Consider the following 24032-nt stretch of genomic DNA (forward strand, 5'->3'; position numbering starts at 1 on the left):
AAAAAGATTTCAGGCTCCTGGATAGGAAGAACAAATATTATTAAAATATCGATACTACCCAAAGCAATCTACATATTCAATGCAATCTCTATCAAAATGACACCAGCGTTCTTCAAAGAGCTAGAACAAATAATCCTAAAATTTGTATGGAACCAGAAAAGACCCCGAATAGCCAACGCAATCTTGAAAATGAAAACCAAAGCAGGAGGTATCACAATCCCGGACTTCAAGCTATACTACAAGCTATAATCATCAAGAGACAGTATGGTACTGGCACAAGAACAGACATTCAGATCAATGGAACAGAATAGAGAACCCAGGAATGGGCCCACAAACATATGGGCAACTAATCTTTGACAAAGCAAGAAAGAATATCCAATGGAATAAAGACAGTCTCTTCAGCAAGTGGTGCTGGGAAAACTGGACAGCGACATGCAGAATGAACCTGGACCACTTTCTTACACCATACACAAAAATAAACTCAAAATGGATGAAAGACCTCAATGTAAGACAGGAAGCCATCAAAATCCTTGAGGAGAAAGCAGGCAAAAACCTCTTTGATCTTGGCCACAGCAACTTCTTACTCAACATGTCTCCAGAGGCAAGGGAAACAAAAGCAAAAATGAACGACTGAGATCTTATCAAACTAAAAAGCTTCTGCACAGCAAAGGAAACCATTAGCCAAACTAAAAGGCAACTGACAGAATGGGAGAAGATATTGCAAATGACATATCAGATAAAGGGTTAGTATCCAAAATCTATAAAGAACTAATCAAACTCAACACCCAAAAAACAAAGAATCCAGTGAAGAAACGGGCAAAAGACATGAATAGACACTTCTCCAGAGAAGACATCCAAGTGGCCAACTGACACATGAAAAAATGCTCAACATCACTCATCATCAGGGAAATACAAATCAAAACCACAATGAGACACCACCTTACACCTACCTGTCAGCATGGCTAACATTAACAACTCAGGCAACAACAGATGTTGGCGAGGATGCAGATAAGGAGGATCTCTTTTGCATTGTTGGTGGGAATGCAAGCTGGTGCAGCCACTCTGGAAAAGTGTGGAGGTTCCTCAAAAGACTAAAAATAGAACTACCTTATGACCCAGCAATTGCACTACTAGGTATTTATCCAAGGGATACAGGTGTGCTGTTCAAAGGGACATATACTCCCCAATGTTTATAGCAGCATCATCACCATAGCCAAGGTATGGAAAGAGCCCAAATGCCCATCAATGGATGAATGGATAAAGAAGATGTGGTTGTGTGTGTGCGCACACACACACACACACACACACAACACACGTATACATACAATGTAGTATTGCTCAGCAATCAAAAAGAATGAAAGCTTGCCATTTGCGACTACGTGGATGGAACTGGAGGGTATTATGCTAAGTGAAATTAGTCAGTCAGAGAAAGACAAATATCATATGACTTCACTCATATGAGGACTTTAAGACACAGAACAGATGAACACAAGGGAAGGGAAGCAAAAATAATATAAAAACAGGGAGGGGGACAAAACATAAGAGACTCTTAAATATGGAGAACAGAGGGTTACTGGAGGGGTTGTTGGAGGGGGGATGGGCTAAATGAGTAATGGGCATTAAGGAATCTACTCCTGAAATCATTGTTGCACTATATGCCAACTAATTTGGATGTAAATTTAAAAAAATAAAATTAATTAAAAAAATATATATTACTTGAGGCCGCCTGGGTGGCTCAGTCAGTTGAGCATCTGACTTCAGCTCAGGTCATGATCTCGTGGTCTATGAGTTTGAGTGCCGCATTAGGCTCCATGCTGACAGCTCAGAGCCTAGAACCTGCTTCGGATTCTGTTTCTCCCTCTCTCTCTCTGCCCCTTCCCTGCTCGAGCTCGGTCTCTCTCTCTCTCTCAAAAATAAATAAGCATTAAAGAAAATTTTTTTAAATACTGCTTGAATCTCTCAGGCTGTATCCTAAACGTACACTTTTCAAACCTTCATGTCTTTACCCCTTGGGGATAAACTAGCAAATGGATTAATCTCAAATTCATCGTGCTAAGTGAACTAATAAGCCAGACTCAAAGACCGTATACGACATTCTGGAAAAAGCAAAACTGTAACAATGGACAACAACTCAGTGGTTGCCGGGAGTTGAAAATGGGAGGAAGGGCTGCCTACAAAAAGACAGTTGAAGGAATTTGGCGGGTGACAGAACTGCTCTGTATCTTGATTGTGATGGGAGTCATATGACTATGCATTTGTCAAAACTCATTGAACCATACACCAAAAAGATAACTTTACTGCATGTAAATTTAAAAATAAATCCAAATAAACACACATACCAAAATAAAGGAAAATTTTCTTTGAGCGACGTATTAGCACACAAACACATGTATATCTGTATTAACACAGGAAATGTATTCCACCACAATTATATTTGCCTCTGTCACAGAGATGATGCTCTAGGGGGGAAAAGGCAGCAGAGAATGAAACAGCACCAAATTCCTATTGAATTCCTACAAATGCATACTTGCTGTGTCCCCCGTTTATTTAAAATGTGATTTCTTTTCAGCTCTGTGCCTGCACATCTACATTTCACACGGAAAACCACTAACAACCTGCAGGGATAAGGGACAGCAGGGGTGGGACCCTCAATGGTTCAGGCATTCCAGCACACAGCATCAGAAACTGCCACCTCTGGCTGATGAACCTGGACAGGATTTTCTGGCACAATCACCAAGAGTTGGTGACGAGGGGTCAAGCACAGAATTCTGATCTACAGTACCAGGTATCAATGCTACTTCAATCACTAATCATTGAAGAAATAATATTAGAAAAAGGCCAAGAAATACCACTGGGCTCACAAAGCAGTAAAAACCGTCCAATGTGGCACACAGTACCCTCTACTACTAGAAAAGAAACACTACAAAGTCTCAGTCGCCCACAGAAGCACAGATCATCCAACACTAGGTTTAATAGCAATTGCTATCTGTACTGTTTAGACATAACACTAAAGTGGACATGGTCTGAACGCCTCTCAGCTTAAAAAACGCTCCTTAAACCCCATTCCCAAATTACCCTCTCACCCTTTTTCTCACACCCACAATGTGCTGCAAACTAAGCGCACGTATTTCATCCTTAAAATACACTCAGTATGGCTGTAGGAACAGCGCAGCCCACGTAACAATCCCCGCGCCTTAACAAAGCCTAAAACTCGTCTCCAAGATTCTGCAAAATGGTTTCGCTTGGCCAGTGTCTCCTCCTTCCCTCAGATAGGGGCACAAAATGAGCAAAAACTGGTTCAGGTCTCGCCGCACGATCACTGCAAGCTGTCTGCGCCTTACTTTCCTACAATAACTACAAAACACCAATATACCCTCTCCACTGAGCTCTGCCACGTGCGGGGGGGGGGGGTCGGGATCCGGAATGCCGGGGCGCAGGGGCCGGGGGCGCTGGATGAGGAGTCAGGGAGGGGCCGGAGAGCGCTGGGGCCGGGAATGAAAGGGTTTCGAAGGGCGCATAGACCGGGATGCGCTGGAACTGGGGGTTCGAAGGCACGGAAACAGGCGTCCGTGGGCCAAAGCGATCCCGGGAGGCCGCGCCGCCGGGGAGGCCGCGCCGCGGAGAACCAAGTCCTGGCCGCCCACGGGGCCCCGGCCGGGCACCGCCGCCGCAATGCCCGACTCGGTTCCGAGGGCCGCCTGGACCTCACAGGGTTTATGGAGCTGGGCGGGGGCAGCAGCCTTCCTCACCTGGGTCAGCGGCGGCGGCGGCTCGGGGGTCCCGGACGGGCCCTGGGAGTTTCCAGGCTGAGTGAGTCACTCGGGCGGGCCGGGAATGCGCCAGGAAACACCCGGCCTCCTCCCCTTCCTCCCGGGGCGGGGGCTCTCCCGGCTCGGCCTCTTCCTCCTGGCGCTCCTCCCTCCGCGCTCGGGCCGCAGCTCTGGCAGCTCTCTCCTCTGCGCGGTGCACCCCCCCCCCCCCCGCCCACCGCCCCTGCTCGCTCCCCCTCCGCCCCCCACCCCGATCCAGCCGGCCCGCTCACGCCCGACGCCAATGGACAGGAAGGAGGCAACCGAAAAACCCTGACTGCGCTCCCCTCCTGCCGCCTAAGGTGCTTCCTAGGGACAGCCCCGAGGGCCACCTGCCTCAGCTCTGCGTGGGACAGCTGGGGAGTACTGCTGTGAAGCTTCCCCGTGGGAGCCTCCGGACTCGTGGAGGAAAAGGAGCGGGGCCCGCATCCTGCTCCGGGGCTCAATCGGATCAGGGCGGTCGGTGGATGAGCTGCAAAAAGACTAAAAGGCGGGACACTCAGGGCGCGTCGTTCCGTCGCCACTGCCATGTAGAAGGTGCGCACACCTGTACTCCGCAGGCCAGAGCATGGCGGGCGGCCAGGTACAGGGTGCAACAGGTATACACCGCCAGAGCCCAGCCAACTAGGGGAGAATGACCCCAACAGACCCTGCAGTGATCATATCTGTTCAACCCCATCTCTCTCTGAGCCAGGGGCAAACGCAAGTGCAGACTTGGGGGAATGGCTGGGGCGGGGGGGGGGGGGGGGGGGGGGGGGGGGGGAATGGCTGGCCCAAGAAAACTTGAACAATTCCCAAAAGACAATCTTGACAGAGGCCAATTTAGTTACAAATCATGTGGAAACAGTAAATGGAGTGAGCGTATCACAAGCATGCTTAGGAGAAAAAACGGCCCTAAACACCCCACGCACCGCACCTACCCACTTCCCCTTCACCCACCCACCGACATTGTGGTTCTAGTGGATGCCCAATAATGATGGGCATCAAGTATTCTAAATCTGGCCACTTAACTATGAAAACCACAAAAGATTTACTTACGGGGCGCCTGGGTGGCGCAGTCGGTTAAGCGGCCGACTTCAGCCAGGTCACGATCTCGCGGTCGGTGAGTTCGAGCCCCGCGTCGGGCTCTGGGCTGATGGCTCAGAGCCTGGAGCCTGCTTCGGATTCTGTGTCTCTCTCTCTCTCTGCCCCTCCCCCGTTCATGCTCTGTCTCTCTCTGTCCCAAAAATAAATAAACGTTGAAAAAAAAAAGATTTACTTTCAGCTGTTGTCTGGATAATGCAAAAAGTCACAGCAAATGGATCCTGACTAGACCAGAATCTACCGGTTGTTTAAATATTGAGAACATTTTTCATAGAAGTTCCTGGAGCTCCCTAACACTCCTGCAAAACATGGGCTTTAAGTAAGCTTCTGGTTCTCAGCCACACATTTTCAATCAGATTACTACTTCACTCTGTCCAGGGCTGAGTCTCAAAGTTAGATTCCAAAGGGTTTTGTTTTGTTTTGTTTTACACTGTAGATGAAGTGATAGAATACAAATTCAAGGTGTATTGGGCATATATAAAAAGCCAAGAGAGGAAATAAAATAGAATGCTAAAATATGCTCAATCCAAAGAAGGCAGCAAAAAAGCAAAAAGCGTATGAGATAAGCAGTTACAAAGAGCAAGCTGTTAGGCTTAAATCCAACCACATTATCAATTACATTAAGTGTAAATGGACTAAACACTCCAATTAAATTGTTACACTGAATAAAAACAAATCCCAAATATATGCTATTTAAAATAGACAAAGAGGTTGAAATTAAAAGATGGAAAACAATCTACCATTTATATAACAATCATAAAAAAGTTTTCATCACTATGTTAATATCAAAGACTTAAAGACAGAGTCACCTGAAATAAAAAGGGACATTTGATAAAGATAAAGAGATCAATTCATTAAGAAAAAAACTTTTTTTTAGTATGTATGCACCAAATAAGTTTTAGAATGCTTGGGAAAATTGATAGAATCAGAAGAAGAAACATGAACATATACAGTCATAATTAGAGATCCTAATTCTCTCCTCATAACTGACAGAACAGGCAGACACAAAAATAAATAATGATACAGAAAATTTTTTTAAACAATTAGTGAAGGTGCCTGGCTGGCTCTGTTGGAAGAGCATGTGACTCTTGGTCTTGGGGGCATGAGTTCAAGTCCCACATTGGGGATAGAGATTACTTAAGCAAACAAATATTTAAATAAATAAATAAATAAATAAATAAAGCAACTAACCTATTTGACCTAAATATTACCTTCACAATACAGAATACAGAATACATTGCATTCAATAAAAGATGCTCAAAACCTTTATACTGAACGCTCCCGGTACTACTGAGAAGAATGAAAGTTTTCAAATACTTAATATTCGCAAAACATACCCTATGCTAGGAAGTAAAACAAATCTCAACAGATTTCAAAGGGTTGAAATCATATAGTACCTTCTCTGACCACTATGGAATTAAACTAAAAAGGAATAACAAAATTATAACTTTAAATGCTCAACTATTAGAGAATGAAATAATACACCTGTAAATATCCCTTTGATTATATAAGAAATCACATGGAAATTTTAAATATGCAGGACTAATAATGAAAAACAACATTAAAATTTGCAAGATGCAGCTAAATGAATTCTCAGAGGTAAAGTTTATATATGAAATACATATATTATAAAACAAGAAAGGTTTAAAATCAATTATCTAAATGTCTACCTCAAAAAAGTTAGGGGGAAGAAAAGCAAATGAAATCCAAGGAAAATAGGGGCGCCTGGGTGGCGCAGTTGGTTAAGCGTCCGACTTCAGCCAGGTCACGATCTCGCGGTCCGTGAGTTCGAGCCCCGCGTCGGGCTCTGGGCTGATGGCTCAGAACCTGGAGCCTGTTTCCGATTCTGTGTCTCCTCTCTCTCTGCCCCTCGCCCGTTCATGCTCTGTCTCTCTCTGTCCCAAAAATAAATAAACGTTGAAAAAGAAACTTTAAAAAAAAAAAAAAGAAATCGAAGGAAAATAAAAATTAAAGAAATAATAAATATAAGGGCAGAGGTCAATGAACTAGAAGAGAGATGACCAAGCAAAAAAGCTTACTTTTAAAAAACTTTTAGAGGGGCACCTGGCTGACTCAGTCAGTGGAATGTGCAAATCTTGATCTCAGGGTTGTGCATTCAAGTCCCACATTGGGCATAGAGCTTGCTTGAAAGAAAAAAAAATTAATAGAATTGTTACAGCCTAGCAAAATTGATTTTAGAAAAACATAAATTACCAACTTCAAAAATAAAAAGGGAAACACCAATAGTTTCTGATAAAAAAATAAAAAGGTATTAAAAAGAAGTATATGAAAAACTTCAAGGAAATAATTTAATAATACAGAAGAAACACAAATTTCTTGAAAACATGGTTTTCCAAAACTGACACACACAAAAAAATAGAAAATATAAATGGCTCCATATTGGTAGAAGAAACATAATTGAATTGGTAATTTAAAACCTTCCCTCAAAGAAAATCTCCAAGTCTATATAGCTTCAGGAGTGAATTCTATAAAACATGCAAGGAAGAAACAATACCAATTGTATAAAATCCCAGTATTTAAAAGTATGGTCTTGGCTCAACAATAGCCAAAGTATGAATGCAAAGGGCCCAAATGTCCATTGACAGATGAATGAATAAAGAATACACACACACACATACACACATATACACACAATGGAGTATTACTTGGCAATCAAAAAGAATGAAAACCTGCCATTTACAACTATGTGGGTGGAACTAGAGGGTATTATGCTAAGCAAAATTAGAGAAAGACAAATATCATATGACTTCACTCATATGAGGACTTTAAGATATAAAACAGAGGAACATATGGGAAATGAAGCATAAATAATATAGAAACAAGGAGGGGGAAAAGTATAAGAGACTTAAATACAGAGAACAAACTGAAGGTTGCTGGAAGGGTTGTGGATGGGGAGATGGGCTAAATGAGTAAGAGGCATTAAGGAAGACACTTGTTGAGATGAGCACTGGGTGTTATACACAGGGGATATATCACCGAAATCTACTCCTGAAATCATAATTGCACTATATGCAACTTGGATGTAAATTAAAAATTTATTAATTAATTAAAGAAAGAAAGAAAGATAAAGAAAAACCAGTGGGAAATCTGGGTGAGGAAATCATTGGGAAAAAACAAAAACAAACTGTAAGTGCCCAGTTTATATAATTTTGAATTATAATCCAAGATTTTATATGTATATATAGTATGTATATAATTAACACGGCCATAGTAAAGATGATCAGCAATTGATTACTAGAAAAAAATACAAAGATTTGAAATGTCATTCAAATGATAGTTTCCATTATATTGGTAATACACAGCATAACTCACATAGTCTGAAATAGCTGGGTCATCCTAATTATAAAATAATGTCTCGTGGTGAGAAATTTATTTCTTACCTATATTTCTAATTTTACAATGAATCATTTGTGATATTTGGTATATAGTCATAAATGCCAAGACTGCAACAAAACAAAGCAAAACAAACAACAAGTAAAAAAAAAACAAAACCCACAAGAAATCAAGAAATTAATCAAGAAAAAAAATAGGCCAAGAGAAATAGATCTCAACATGACTGAGATATTGGAGTTAGTAGGGAAGGACTTTAATACAACTACTGTAACATATTTATGCTACTCTTTCTTTGTCAAAAAGAAAAAAGAAAAAGTATGGTCTTGGCATGAGGATATACAAATAGATCAATGAAACAGAATAGTGAGAAATAAGTCCTGCTGTAGACTGAATATTTGTGTCCCTCCAAAATTCATATGTTGAAACCAAATCCCCAATGTGTTGGGATTTAGAAGTGGGGCTTTTGGAAGGTGATTAGGCCATCAGGGTAGAGCCCTCATGAATAGGATTTGTGTCCTTAGAAAAAAGACTCCAGAGAGTTCTTCATCCCTTCCACTATGTGAGGTTACAGGTCTATGATCAAGGTGCAGACACTGAATCTGTCAGCACCTTGATCTTGAGCTTCCCAGCCTCCAGAACTTTGAGAATTAAAATCCTGTTGTTTAGGGGCGCCTGGGTGGCTCAGTCGGTTGGGCGGCTGACTTCGGCTCAGGTCATGATCTCGTGGTCCATGAGCTCGAGCCCCGCGTCGGGCTCTGTGCTGACAGCTCAGAGCCTGGAGCCTGTTTCAGATTCTGTGTCTCCCTCTCTCTGACCCTCCCCCGTTCATGCTCTGTCTCTCTGTCTCAAAAAAATAAATAAACGTTAAAAAAAAATTAAAAAAAAAAATCCTGTTGTTTATAAGCCACCCAGTTTATGGTATTCTGTTATAGCAGTCCAAATGGACTAAGACAAGCCCACAACGGTATGGTCAGTTGATATTCAGTAAAGGTGCCAAAGTAATTCAATGAGATGAGAAATAGGATTTTTTAAGGTGCTAAATAACTGCATAACCATGGGGGGGGGAACACTGAACCTTCCCCTTGCACACACCATATGCAAAAATTAACTCAATATGGATCATAGATCTAAATGTGAAATCTAAAAGATAGATACAATGCTTCTAGATGAAAACATAAAAGAATAATTTCAAAATCTTATGGTAGACATGGTAGACATAGGCAAAAACTTCTTAGAACAGATAAGGTTCTTTCATCAACATCTTTAGGGAAAAAATGATAAATTGATTGGATCAAAATTGTATAACTTCCCATCAAAAGGCAATGTTAAGAGAATGAAATGCCAAGGCACAGACTAGAAGACAATATTGCTATACATGTAATTGACAAAGGAGTTATATCCAGAGTATACAAAGAACTCCTACAAATCAACAGTAAAATGACAACCCAATAAAAACAGGACACTTCAAAAAAGAAATCATATTGAATATCTCTTATAAAAACATACATGTACACCATGGTACAATAATTCTACTTCTATGTATTTACCCAAGAGATATGAAAATGTATCTCTACACAAAAACTTGTACGTGAAAATTCTTTGTTTTTAAAGTTTATTTGTTTATTTTTGAGATGAGGGAGGGAGGGGGCAGAGAGAGAGGAAGAGAGAGAATCCTGAGCAGGTTTCACATCAGCGCAGAGCCCAATGTGGGGCTCGAACCCATGAAACATGAGATCACTATCTGAGTCAAAACCAAGAGTTGGATGCTTAACTGACTAACCCACCCAGGTGCCCCTGTACATGAACATTCTTATGAGTTTTATTCATAATAGCAAAAACTAGAAACAACTCAAAGTGCATAACTAGGAAAAATGGATAAATCGTGCTATATTCATACAATGGAATAACACTAATAAAAAGGAAAGAATGATGGAAGCATTATCACAAAATGGATGAATCTCAAGATTATACATAATTTTACCACATAGAAAAGATAATGTGTTGGTTGGTGTGAGCAAAATGACAGAGTAGGAAACCCTAAACCCTTGTTCTCCCAGAAAAACATCAAGTTGTTTATAAGCCACCCAGTAGCTTACCAAAGTAGCTTTGTGAGTACTCTAGAAACCAGTTAGTAATCTGCAGCAACTAAACAAATGCACAAAGAAAAAGTTATACTGAAAATATTCCAAACAAAAATTTCATGGCATTTTTGATCACCCTTGCCTACTACCCTTCCTCCCCCCCACCACCCGGTCTGATTTAGGAGGAAGCCACTCAATTTCTGGTCCCTCCCTTAGGATGAAAGGAAAAAAGTGGGAGTTGTCTGCAATGTTCTGACTTGTCTGGGGGTTTTTAGAGAGATTGTTTTTTGTCTTGCTTGGCTCACAGTGATGACAGGAATGGTGGATTAATTTGAATATCAGGTTGGAGGCTGATGAAAGCAGTGGTGGATGTCAGAGCATGGTGGAGAGCTGTAGGGAATTTCAAACCTAGAGATTAATTATGCATAGAGGAATACAATAGAAAATCTAAAACCCTGAGGTTGAGACTCTTAGGGAAACAAGACATTTTAAATGCAGCTGTGTATACAGGGTATGGGGGGGGGGAAGCATTCACTCACCCCAAGAATGAAGAATGATACATGCCTTAAGTCTTCACTTGCAATGATTAGTGAATGTCTTCCACTGCATGGAGTCAGTCTGCAAAGAATGAGAGAGGTACCTGTTTTTTCAATGCTTAATTTTCAACAGAATATCACAAGGCATACAAAGAAGCAGGGAAACATGACCCATCCAAAGGAACAAAATTAATCTCCAGAAACTGACTCTAAAGAAACACAGGTTTCAGACTTACTTGACAAAGACTTTGAAACAACTACCTCAAATATGCTTGATGAGCTAAATTAGAACACATACAGAGAACTAAAGAAAATCAGGAAAACACAATATAAGCATACATTGATATATTGTTATATGAACAAAATGAGAATATTGACAAAGAGAAATTCTGGAGATCCAGTTTCTGGTCTAGCATATCTGGAGCTTGAAAGTTGTCACTGTGTCCTAACAAGTAAAAAGCTACAAGAACTGAAAATCAACAGTTCTTAGATCCATTAAAGAAGTGAGGTCACAGGACAAATTGCTAACTCATAAGTCAGAGAGATAAGACAGGTGGATACAAAGAATCAGAACTTACCAAAAGAGAAAGCCATGAACAGAAACTTTTAGGGACCTAGTACTAGGGTAGGGAAACCTAAGCTGAAACTAATGAACTGCCAGAGCCTCAGTGTAGATAAGCTTAAGACTTAAAAATTCCAGGAGGGAGCCTGTCTTATATCCACAATTTTGCAATTTTTATCTCCAGGAGTCTTACTATGTTCTCACAGTGAAGACTGGAGAAAAATCACCTTGTGCTTCCAGCAAGAGGAGAAAAAGGAACTGTTTTGAAATATTCCAGAGTAGTATGTTCTTAACAAAGCCTGTCTTCAAGAGGACCATTTCAACAAACCCTAACTCATGGCGGGGGGCGAGCGGGGGGGAGGGTTGTGGGGTATCAAAGCATAACCAACCTGAGTGAAGGGAAATACTCAATGCAGCCCCTTCTAGCCATCCTGTCCCACCTAAAGGGGAGAAAACTGAGAAACACTTGTGAAGTTCACAGCCCGGGGGCATAGGCTTACTAGAAAATGGAGAACTAATTGATATAGTTTGAAAGGGGGTTTAGGAGGATTGGTCAAAAAAAAAAATTCTTAAGACATTTTTAGTGCAAAAAAGATTATTGCACAGGGACAGGTCCTGCGGGCAGAAAGAGCTGGACTGGGGTTATGAAGACTATGTCAGATTTTCTATCCTATGGACAGGAGGGTGATGTTAGGGGTCCAGGAAATTGAGTCTATAGGTTTCTGGAGCTTGCTTTTTCTTCTAAGGCATTAAGACAGTTGCAGACTGATGAAGACTCACAACCTATCAGTTGACCATTTGTTTTTCCTCTTTCCTTTATTCTTGGGCAGCCAGGAGTGCCTAACAAATGTCACATACATCTTACCTGGGTGGGAGGGTAGTTGCAGGGTGTTAGCTTGTGCTTTGCTCTCAGCTTACCTTTTGCTTCTTCATCATAATCATAATTTCATGAACTATGGAATTCTTCCCACCCCACTACATCTTAATGTCATATCAATAAAAGTCTATTTACCACAGATCCTTTTACCCAGTAAGATAGAGAAACTGAAAGACTCCATAAAAATCTGCTTTTTCTCCTTTTCCTGCTTCTATTCTTGCTAAGACTTGTACCTCCACCCCACATGACACATGCCTGGTAATGCAAATAGCATTGTAAGGGACAAGGAGTTCACGATTTCTCTAGAACTGATAACATCTAAGGAAGGACCAGATGAGAATGATCAGATGAAGTTATCATATATGTATTCCAGATCACCAGAGCTAGACATCTCAATGCCAAGACCCCTGACTCCAAGGAATAACATCTGTGATCTCATCTTTGTTCTAACCAGTTCCTGGATGCCTAAGAGGACACGGACACCAGACCACTGTCCACAGTAAAAATCCCCAGACCCCAAATAAAGACAAGACCCCCTCCTTTCCTTTCTGAGTCTCCCAGACATTCGTTCTGTATGTGCACTCCCTCTATACCTTCAATAAACTCTGCTTTTACTGCCTGCTGACTTGAGTTTGATTTCCATCCTATACACAGCCAATGACCCTCTTGGCTGGTCCTGCAGGACTCTCTCTGGATCTCTGGAGCCAGCCTGCCAGCATCACCAGTACATAATATATGTGTTTCAACAAACATTTTAAGTACAATAACAGGCAAAAAAAAAAAAACCAGTTTAAAGAGACAGAGCAAGCATCAGAACCATACTCAGGTATGGGAGGGATGTTGGAATTATCAGAATAAGATTTTTCAAAACTATTATTAATAAGCTAAGGACATATTGTTCAAGTATTCTATTTCCTTATTTGGTCAAAAATAATTTGACCATATATGTGAGGGTTTCTTTATGGCTTTCTATTCTATTTCATTGGTCTGTATGTCTGTCTTTATGCCAGTACTACATTGTTATGATTACTGTATGTTATGATTACTATAGCTTTATAGTAATTTTTTTAAATCAATTTGACCTAAAAGACATATACAGAACACTCCAATCAACATCAGAATAAACATTTTTCTAAGGTGTATAAGGAACATTCTCTAGAATAGACCATATGTTAGGCAACAAAACAAGTCTTCAGGAATTTAAAGAGATTTAAATCATACAAAACATCTTTTTTGATTACAGTGGAATAAAACTAGAAATCACTAGCAGAAGGAGCTCTTTGCTCCTCCTTGTTCAACATATGTGGCATCTTCTGGTGCAGTCTTGCCATGTCTTACATCCCAAGACATGGTGGTGAAGGTTGGAGTAAGCAGGTTTGGCTGTATTGGGCACCTAGTCACCAGGGCTGATTTTCACTCTGGCAAAATAGATATTGTCACCATCAATAACCCCTTCATTGACCTAAACATGGTCTACATGTTCCAGTATGATTCTGCCCAATGCAAATTCAATGGCACAGTCAAGGCTGAGAATGGGAAACCTGTCATTAATGGAAAGCCCATATCCGTCTTCCAGGAGTGAGATCCTGCCAACATCAAATGGGGATAATGCTGATGCTGAGTATGTTGTGGAGTCCACTGGTATCTTCACCACCAGACCCTTCTGCTGATGCCCCCATGTTTGTGACAGGCAGGAACCATGAGAAGTATGACAACTTCCCCTAGATTGTCAGCAATGCCTTCTGCACTACCAATTGCTTGGCACCTCTGGCCAAGGTCATCCATGACAACTTTGGCATCATAGAGAGACTCATGACCACAGTCCATGCCATCACTGCCAGCCAGAAAACTGTGAATGGCCCCCCCTGGGAAGCTGTAGCATAATGACTGAGGGCCTTTCCAGAACATCATCCCTGCTTCTACTGACACTGCCAAGGCTATAGGCAAAATAATCCCTGAGCTGAATGGAAAGCTCACTGGCATGCCCTTCTATGTCCCCACACCCCAGTGTGTCAGTTGTTGATCTGACTTGCTGCCTGGAGAAAGCTGCCAAATACAGTGAAGTGCTATGGTAGTGAAGCAGGCTTCAGAGGGACCCCCAAGGGCATCCAATTGGGAAAGGATTGTCTTTTTAATAAATGGTACTGTAAAAATTGGATATCCATATGCAAAAGAGTGAATTTGGATAATCACTTTAACCCACATACAAAAATATACTCAAAATAGGTCAAAGACATAAAAGTTAGAGCAAAAACTATAAAACTCTAAAGAAAAACATAAGAGAAGTGTTTCATGACAGTAAATTTGGCAATGATATCTTGGATATGTTGCCAAAAGTACAGATAACAAAAAGAAAAAATAGGCAAATGGGACTAACAACAAATCTAAAAACTTCTGTGCATCAAAGGACACAACAAGTAAAGTGAAAGGCAACTCCTGGAATAGAAGAAGATATTTCCAGTCATATATCTGATAAGGGGCTAAAATACAAAATATATAAAGAACTTACACAACTCCACAACAGCAAAAAACAAGCAACTCAATTCAAGACTGGGCAAAGGGGGGAGGAGTTAAAGTGGCAGAGGAGTAGGGTGACCCTAAGCTTGCCTCCTACCTTGAACATAGCTATATAAATATTGATCATTCTGAACACCCAAGAAATAGATCAGAAATCTTTGAGAATAAGGCTGCACAACTACAAACAGCTTGTCATAACAAGCAAACCAAAACACATCTAGGATCTAGCTTCCTTTATTCATTTTTTTAATTTAAAAATTTTTTGAAGCTTTATTCCTTTTTGACAGACAGAGAAAGAAAGAGCACAAGTGGGGGAGGGGCAGAGAGAGAGGGAGACACAGAATCTGAAGCAGGCTCCAGGCTCCAAGCTGTCAGCACAGAACCCGACATGGGGCTTGAACTCACAAGCTGTGAGATCATGACCTGAGCTGAAGTCAGATGCTTAACCAACTGAGCCATCCAGGTGCCCTTCATTTTTTTTTATTTTAAATTTAAATTTAATTTTATCTTTTTTCCCTTTTTTTTCTCCAAAATGACAAGATGGAAGTATTCACCCCAAAGTAAGAACAGGAACAAGTGAAGGCCAGGGATTTAATCAACACAGATATAAGTAAGATGCCTGAACTAGAATTTAAAATAACACTTATAAGGACACTAACTAGGCTTCAAAAAAGCATAGAAGACACTATAGAATCCCTTATTGCAGAGATAAAAGAGATAAAATCTAGTCTGGTGAAAATTAAAATGCTAAAACAGAAGCAATCCTGAATGGATGTCATAGCAAGGAGGATGGATGAAGCAGAGGGATGAATCAGTGATATAGAAGATAAAATTATGGAAAATAAAGAAGCTGAGAAGAAAAGGGGGAGAAAAGGCAATAGATCACAACAGTAGACTTAGAGAACTCAGTGACTTATTAAAACAAAATAGCATTCATATCATAGGAGTCCCAGAAGATGCAGAGAGGGAAAAAACAGGCAGAAGCTTCATGTAGCAAATTATAGCTGAAGACTTCTTTAATCAGGGGAAGAATACAGAAATCAAAATCCAAAAAGCACAGAGAACTTTAACTAAATTCAATAAAAACTGGCCATTGCTAAGACATATCATAGTCAAATTCACAAAATACACAGGCAAGGAAAGAATTATGAAAGCAGCAAGGGAAAAGTCCTTAACCTACAAGGGAAGACACATCAGGTTTGAAGCAGATCTGTCCACAGAAACTTGGCAAACCAGAAGGGAGTGGCAGGATATAATCAACATACTAAATCAGAAAACTATCCAGCCAGGAATTCTTTATCCAACAAGGCTGTCACTCAGAATAGAAGAGGTAAAGAATTTCCCCCAAAAAACTAAAGGAGTTCATGACCACTAAACAAGCCCTCGCACAGAGAACCATCTATCATGTTAAAGTCAAAAGAAATCTGGAGTAGCTATGCTTATATCAGAAAAACTAGATTTAAAAACAAAGAGTGTGACAAGAGATGAAGAAGGGTATTATATCATAACGAAGGGGTCTATCCATCAAGAAGAACTAACATATATATTTGTGCCCCCAAATTAGAACATCCAAATATCTAAATCAATTAATAACAAACTTATAGAAATTCACTGATAACAATACAATAATATTAGGGGACTTTAACACCACATTTACACCAATAGATGGATCATCTAAGGAGAAAATCATTAATGGCTTTGAATAACACACTGGACCAGATGGCCTTAACACATATATTCAGAACATTTTATCCTAAAGCAGCAGAATACACATTCTTCTCAAATGCACATGGAATATTCTCCAGAATAAATCATATACTGGGTCACAAATCAGACCTCAACAGGTAAAAAAACATCGAGATCATACTATGCATATTTTCAGACCACAATGTTATGAAACTTGAAATCAACCACAAGAAAAAATTGGAAAGACCACAATGCATGGAGGTTAAAGAACATCCTACTAAAGAATGGATGGGTTAACCAGAAAAGTAAAGAAGAAGTTAAAAAAACACATGGAAGCTAATGAAAATGAAAACATGACACTGCAAAACTTTTGGGATGCAACAAAGGTAGTAGTAAGAGGGAAGTATATTGCAATACAGGTCTGCCTCAAGAAGCAAAAAAGGTCCCAAGTACACAACCTAACATTATACCTAAAGGACCTAAAAAGGAACAGCAAATAAAACTTAAAGCCAGCAGAAGAAGGGAAATAATAAAGATTAGAGCAGAAATAAATGATACAGAAACAAAATTAAACTAGTAGAACAGAGCAATGAAACTAAGAGCTGATTTTTTGAAAGAATTAATAAATTGATAACTCCCTAGCTAGGCTTATCAAAAACAAAAGAGAGAGGACCCAAATAAATAAAAACAAAAATGAAAGGGGAGGAATCACAACCAACACCACAAAAATACAAACAATTATAAAAGAATATTATGAAAACTTGTATACCAACAAGCTGGGCAATCTGGAAGAAATGAACAAATTCCTAGAAACTCACACACTACCAAAACTCGAACAGGAAGAAATAGAAAATTTAAACAGGACCATAACCAGCAAAGAAATTGAATCAGTTATCAAAAATCTCCCAACAAACAAGAATCCTGGGCCAAAAGGCTTCCCAGAGGACTTCTACCATACTTTAATAAAGTAGAGTTAATACCTATTCTTCTCAAACCATTCCAAAAATAGAAATGGAAGGAAAAGTTCCAAATGCATTTTATGAGGCCAGCATTACCTTGATTACAAAGCCAATGACCCCACTAAAAAGGAAAATTACAGGCCAATATCCCTGATGAACATGGATGTAAAAATTCTCAACAAGGTACTAGGAATTCAAATTCAACAGTACATTAAAATAATTATTCATTATGATCAAGTGTGATCTATTCATATGGTGCAGGTCTGGTTCAATATTTGCAAATCAGTGTGATATACCACATTAATAAAAGATAAGAACCTTTTGATGCTTTCAATAGATGCAGAAAAAGCATTTGACAAAATACAGCATCCATTCTTGATAACTGCTGCACACACAAAATAGGAATAGATGGAACATACCTCAACATCATAAAGGCCATATATGAAAGACCCACAGCTAATATCCTCAATGGGGAAAACTGAGAGCCTTTCCCCTACAGTCAGGAATGAGACAAGGATATCCACTTTACCCATTAGTATTTAACATAGTACTGGAAGTCTTAGCCTCAGCAGTCAGACAACAAAAAGAAATAAAAGGTATCCAAATTGTCAAGGAAGCAATCAAAATTTCACTACTTACAGATGACATGATACTCTATACAGAAAGCCCAAAAGACTACACCAAAAGCATTGCTAGAACTAATACATGAATTCAACAAAGTCACAGGGTATAAAATCAACATGAAGAAATCTGTTGTATATTCTATATATCAATAATGAAGCAGAAGTAAAAGAAATCAAGAAATCAATCCCATTTGCAATTGCACCAAAAACAATGAGATACCTAGAAATAAACCTAACTAAAGAGGTAAAAGATCTAGACTCTAAAAACTATAAAACGCTTATGAAAGAAATTGAAACAGACACCAAGATATGGAAAAGCATTCCATGCTCAATGGATTGGAAGAAGAAGTATTGTTAAAATGCCTATACTACTCAAAGCAATCTATACATTTAATGCAATCCCTCTATCAAAATACCATGAGCATTTTTTCACAGAGCTGGAATAAACAATCCTAAAATTTGTATGGAATCACAGAAGACCCGAATAGCCAACAGAATTCTGAAAAAGAAAAGCAAAGCTGGAGGCATCGCGATTCCAGACTTCAAGCTATATTACAAAGCTGCGGTCATCAAGACCGCACACAGAAACATATTGTGTATTGGCACAAACACAGAAACATAGATCAATGGAGCAGAATAGAAAACCCAGAATTGGATCCACAACTATATGGTCAACTCATCTTTGAAAAAACAGGAAAGATATTCAATAGAACAAGTCTCTTCAACAAATGGTGTGGGCAAAACTGGACAGTGACATGCATAAGACTGAAATTGGACCACTCTCTTACACTATACACAAAAATAAATTCAAAATGGATGAAAGACCTAAGTGTGAGACAGGAAAGCATCAAATTCCTAGAGAACACAGGCAGCATCCTCTTTGACCTTTGAGTAACTTCTTACTAGACATATCCTGAAAGGCAAGGCAAGCAAAAGAAAAAATGAATTATTGGAACTTCATCAAGATAAAAACCTTCTGGGGTCACCTGGGTGGCTCAGTTGGTTGAGCGTCCGACTTTGGCTCAGGTCATGATCTCATGGTTCATGAGTATGAGCCCTGCATCGGGCTCTGTGCTGACAGGTTGGAGCCTGGAGCCTGCTTTGGATTCTGTGTCTCCCTCTGTCTCTACCCCTGCCCTGCTTGCACTCTGTCTCTGTCTCTCAAAAAGTGAATACATGTCAAAAAAAAAAAAAAAAGAGGGGCGCCTGGGTGGCTCAGTCGGTTGAGCGTCCGACTTCAGCCCAGGTCACGATCTCCCGGTCCGTGAGTTCGAGCCCCGCGTCAGGCTCTGGGCTGATGGCTCAGAGCCTGGAGCCTGCTTCCGATTCGGTGTCTCCCTCTCTCTCTGCCCCTCCCCCGTTCATGCTCTGTCTCTCTCTGTCTCAAAAATAAATAAATGTTAAAAAAATTTAAAAAAAAGATAAAAACCTTCTGCATAGCAAAGGAAACAATCAACACAACTAAAAGGCAGACTATGGAATGGGAGAAGATATTTTCAAATGACATGTCTGACAAAGAATTATTATCCAAAATCTATTAAAAACCTTATCAAACTCAACACCCCTAAAACAAATAATTCAGGTAAGAAATGGGCAGAAGACATGAATAGACACTTTTCCAAAGAAGACTTCCAGGTGACTAATAGACACATGGAAAAATGCTCAACATCACTTATCATCAGGAAAATACAAATCAAAACCATGATGAGATACCATCTCACACCTGTCAGAATGGCTAAAATTAACAATACAAGGAACAACGTGTTGGTGAATTTGCAGAGAAAGGAGAACACTTTTGCACTGTTGGTGGAAATGTAAACTGGTGTAGCCACTCTGGAATTTGGAGTTTCCTCAAAAAGTTAATAATGGAACTACCCTATGATCCAGCAATTGCACTACTGGGTATTTACCCAAAGGATACAAAAATACAGATTTGAAGTGATACATGCACCCTGATGTTTATAGTAGTGTTATGAATGATAACCAAACTATGGAGACAGCCCAAATATCCATTGACTGATGAATGGATAAAGAAGATGCAGTATATATTCACAATGGAATATTGCTCAGCCATCAAAAAGAATGAAATCTTGCCATTTGCAATGACATAGATGGAGCTAGATTGTATTATGCTAAGTGAAATAAGTCAGCTAGAGAAAGATAAATACCATATAATTTCACTCATATGTGGAATTTAAGAAAAAAAAAACAGATAAACATATGGGAGGGGGAAAAAGAGAGAGGGAAACAAACCATATGGTACTCTTAAAGATAAAGAACAAACTCAGGGTCGATGGAAGGAAGTGGATGGGGGATGGGCTATATGGGTGATGGGTACAAAGAAGAGCACTTGTTATGATGAGTACTGGGTGTTGCATATAAGTGATGAATCATTGAATTCTACTGAAACCTATATTGCATTGTATGTTAACTAACTATAATTTAAATTAAAATTAAAAAAACAGAATGGGCAAAGGACTTGAACAGATATTCTCCCATGAAGATATGCAAATGCATAATAAGCACATGAAAAGATATTCAACATCACTAATCATTAGGGAAACACAAGTCAAAGCAACAATGAAATTCTACCGCACACCCATTAGTATGGCTACTTAAAAAAAAAAACAACAACACTAAAAACAGAAAATAACCAGTGTTGATGATGTGAAGAAATTGGAACCATTATGCACTATAGGTGGGAATTTAAAATGGTGCAGATGCTATAAAAATGAAAAATAGAATCATCACATGATCTAGCAATTTCATTTCTGGGTATAAATGCAAAACAATGGTCTCAAAGGGATATTTGTATAACTATGTTCATATTAACATTTTTCACTATAGCCAAATGGTGGAAATAACCCAACTATCTATTGACATGTGAATGGAGAAACAAAATGTGGAATATACATACAATGGAATATTATTCAACCTGAAAAAGAAATGAAATTCTGACACATGCTATGTGGATGAACACTGAAGACATTATTCTATGTGAAATAAGCTAGTCACAAAGGACAAATGCTATATGATTCCACTTTTATGAGGTATCTAGAGTACTGAAATTGATAGAGGTAGGAAATATAAGGGTGGTTTCCAATGGCTGTAAGGAAGGCGGAATGGGTATTTATTATTTAATGGGTACAAACCTTTAGTTTTACAAGATGAAAAGAGTTCTGAGGATGGATGGTGATGGTAGCACAACAATGTTAATGTACTTAATATCACTGAACTATGCACTTAAAAATGGTTAAGATGTGGGATGCCTGGGTGGCTCAGTCAGTTAAGCATCCAACTTTGGCTCAGATCATGATCTCACAGTTTGTGAGTTCAAGCCCTGTGTTGGGCTCTGAGCTGACAGCTCTGCCCCCTCCTGCTCACACTGTTTCTTTCTCTCTCTCAAAAATAAATAAGCATTTTTAAAAAATGGTTAATATGATAAATTTTCTTATGTGTAATTTATCATAGTTTTTAAAAATCACATAAACATTCAACAAAACACTAGCAAATGGGATGCAACAAGATATTTAAAAAATTGTACACCATAACCAAATGGGATTTATCCTAGGAATATAAAGTTATTTGAACATACAAAAATCAATTAACATCATTATCAATAGAATAAATAATAATCACACAATGAACTCAATGATACAAAAAAAGCATTTGATCAAGCCCAATAGCCTTTCATAATAAAAACATTTAACAAGGTATGAATAGAAATAAACTTCCTCAACATGATGAAAGGCATTTATAGACACCCCTCACACTTAATGGTGAAAAATTGGACACTTTACCCCTAAGATCACTTCTACTCAGCATTGTATTTAAATTCTACCTAGGGCAACTAGAAGAAGAAAAAGAAAGAAAAGATACCTATATTGGAAAGGAAAAAGGAAAAACTATTAGCAAATGACATAATCTTATACGTAGAAAATATTAGAGTCCACTAAAAACCCACTAGAACTAGTAAAAGAGTTTTAGTAAGGTTGCAAGATACAAGATCAGTATATAGAAATTAATTGCTTTTGTATATACTTGCACTGAACAATCGGGAAAGGAAGAACATAGTTCCATTCACAACAGCATCAAAAAGAATAAAATACTTAGAAAAAAATGTAGCCAAGGAGGTTAAAGACATACACTGAAAACTAGAAAATGTTGAAAGAAATTAAAAATAATCTAAGTAAATTCTTTCAAGGCAGCTGCTCCAGGATGATGGGCAACATGATAGAACCAGTTGAATCCGTGAGCATGGGCCCATTGCTACATTTTATTTGTTCTGAAGTGAGTTCCTTGATTAGAAGAAATGCTGTGTGGAATACCGTAATGGTAAATAAGATGTGTTTATTGTAGAAAACTTTGGAAAAAGACAATCTGTATCCAGAAAACATTTTCGTTATTGAAATGTTTTCACAACGTTCTGCATCCTTTCCTTCTATTTCTCTTGGCCAGACCTCTGTCAAACTGACTCTTGGATATTTCTATCTTGCAGGAATTCAACTTGAGCATTCTTTAAAACTGTTTTCCCCTCTGCCTCCCAAGCTCCAAATCTGCTCAGCCACCTTTATCACCATCTCATGGAAGAGTACTACTCTTCATTCCAGTTGCTGAAGCCATAAGATGAGGACTCATCCTCGATTCCTCTCCCTCATCCTCCATTTGTAATCAAATTGTTCTTTTCCTTATTAATCAATTAATACGTTAACAATTATTATTGATTGTTGTTATAAAACATTGAATATATCTTATACACACAGCTGCTCCCAGGTTCAGCATTGCCATCCTGTGCCTGTTTGTCAAATGAGACTATAAAAATGTTCCAAGAACCCCTCTGGAGGCTTAGCTCTGCCCATGTGAGCTTGGAAATCCCAAGGAAGATGTTTTTGGCCTCCCTGAGACTGAATATGATCTAAGTCTGTAAAGGGCCGGGGAACTGCTAATGCCTGCTTAGTTGGCCTGTGCCGTTTGTAAGTTCTTTGGGAGCTAAAAGCCATTCTTCCTTGCCAGTGCCACCTCTGCCAGTGGGGAGCACTGAAGGGACACCCTCCGAATGCTTTAGGCAGGAACCAGAGGGGGCAGGTAGAACAAATACCAGAAGGGCAGCAGAAAGTGATTTCAGAGAGGGTACCGCCTTCAGAGCTTGTACCAAAAGTTTGATGTGGACGGGCTTGGGGCTAAAGGCGGAGCTTGGACTCTGTCTCCTTGCTGATCTGATCTCTAGGGAAGCCCAAGGCCCTGCTGCAGGGCAGGTCCCTGACCAAGGTACTTCTCTCACACCCCCACAACCACTGCAGGCCTCTCCTCTAAGAATGCAAACAGGAGTCCCAGCCTTAGCCATGCCCTCTGCATGGGGGGGGGGGGGGTACTTTTTTCCCCTCTCATTTTGCTCCTCCTTGGCCTTCATGGAACACATTTCTTGGTCCAAATTTAGGACTCTGATTTCAAACCACTGCCAGTGACCTCATGTGGATAGGTGGTTATTCATTCAGAGGGTCTGAACTTTATCTTCTCTCCCCCTTTGCATCTCTTGTTCCTCCCCACCACCTCCTACTTCTTATTGTGGTCATCATCATTATCATTGTTGTTACTCATCATTATTGTTACTTTTACATTATTATTTATTATTGTTTTTATACAACATTGTATAAAATTTATCTATAATAAAAGGTGTCCAATGTAGTGATGATGAGGATGGAGAGTTCTTCCAATTTCTATACCTGGTGCTGCCTGGAGCCCTTCTTAGAATGGAACCTTGTAAATACTCCAAGTACTTCCTGGAGGTAGGGACTATCCCATCTGGGGTGAGGGGTTTGGGGGATAGGCAAGCAGAAGGTTCCTTGGCCCTATGGAAGCTGTCTTATCTGCCTCAATCTGGCAGCCTGGAAGGCCTGGTGAGGGCAGCCCTGGCCACCTGAGCCTGTGCAGAATATTCTAATTCC

At 39.7% G+C, this 24032-nt stretch overlaps 1 protein-coding gene and 1 pseudogene across 6 annotated transcripts in view; one reads left to right on the forward strand and one right to left on the reverse strand.

Moving 5' to 3' along the window:
- Positions 1-3889, reverse strand: part of CYFIP1 (cytoplasmic FMR1 interacting protein 1) — a 133219-nt gene extending 129330 nt beyond the window's left edge. For 5 of the 6 annotated variants that reach the window (XR_006293222.1, XR_006293221.1, XM_043554910.1 and 2 more), the window contains exon 1: positions 3750-3871. The gene's annotated coding sequence lies outside the window, so the exon portion shown is untranslated. Of the gene's footprint in view, positions 1-3749 lie in introns of all 6 variants that reach the window. The other variant, XM_043554909.1, reaches the window with a different exon arrangement.
- A 9761-nt stretch (positions 3890-13650) lies between these two features.
- LOC122468366 lies at positions 13651-21410 on the forward strand (annotated as a pseudogene).
- The last annotated feature ends 2622 nt before the right edge of the window (positions 21411-24032 follow it).

The sequence above is a fragment of the Prionailurus bengalensis genome, chromosome B3, assembly GCF_016509475.1.
Source record: "Prionailurus bengalensis isolate Pbe53 chromosome B3, Fcat_Pben_1.1_paternal_pri, whole genome shotgun sequence".
In the NCBI taxonomy this organism is placed as follows: domain Eukaryota; kingdom Metazoa; phylum Chordata; class Mammalia; order Carnivora; family Felidae; genus Prionailurus; species Prionailurus bengalensis.